A 957-nucleotide genomic window follows, 5' to 3' on the forward strand; every position below is an offset into this window, starting at 1 on the left:
CAGGGTGTTAAACGAGGTCTCCAAAATGTGAAGGGGATTTGTTTTAACGGTGTATAGCAACCAAGGGAGTATCATCATCTTAAATAGAGCAGTCCTGCCCATAAGATCTGAAAGAGACACTTTAGTATTAGATTCCTTACCTTAGAATAGCCCCAGGCGTCAGACTGGATCCGGAAACTTTTGCGTAGCAGTACCCTTGCGCGTCGGTAGTCGTCGTCTGCAGCTCCACGTCCGTCGTCGGCGCCGTGATGACGTCATCGGAGTACTTAGACGCCGCCTCCGCGTGCTGACGTCAGTTCTTCTTTTTTCCGCGCCAGCAAGCGCAGATCTGGAAAAAGCAGTAACCCATAGTCAATTTTGACTAACTTTTTGGATCATTTTTTATCATTTGACGGTCACGGATCCTCACCACCTGTGTCTAACTTGTCTAGGCGTCGACCACGACGACAAGGCCTGCTCCGACTGCCGGGCCCTCTCTTCGAAAGCCAGGCGGGAGCGGTCCCGCAGGCGACTCGAACTCCGGTAGTCGGTCCCGCGCCGCGAGAGGTCTCGGTCCCACGGGAGGTCGAGGAACAGGTCGCGGGTTCGGAGCCACCACAGTTCCGAGAGTAGGCCGCACTCCTCCGGCTCGAAGTCGTCAGGTAAGAAGCACAAGAAGTCCAAGAGGCGTCATCGCTCTTCGGACTCCCCCCGACGCTCGCGCGATGCGGCCGGGGGTTCGGGTGACACCACGCACGCGGCTCCGTCGGAGTCGCGGGCGCCGCGTCCAGCTCCACACCCTACGGTCCCTGGGCTAGACCCGACGCCGGAGGAGATCGAGCGCTTCCTCATGGCCATGAGGAAACTCTCTCCTCCGACGGGCTCCGCGGCGCCTTCGGGCCCAGCGGACCCGTCTGGGGCCTCTAGCGGGTCGGGGGCTTCGGCCCCGACGCCGTCGGGCGCTTCAGCCCCGACGCC

The sequence above is a fragment of the Lissotriton helveticus genome, chromosome 8 (assembly GCF_964261635.1).
Source record: "Lissotriton helveticus chromosome 8, aLisHel1.1, whole genome shotgun sequence".
Classification (NCBI taxonomy): Eukaryota; Metazoa; Chordata; class Amphibia; order Caudata; family Salamandridae; genus Lissotriton; species Lissotriton helveticus.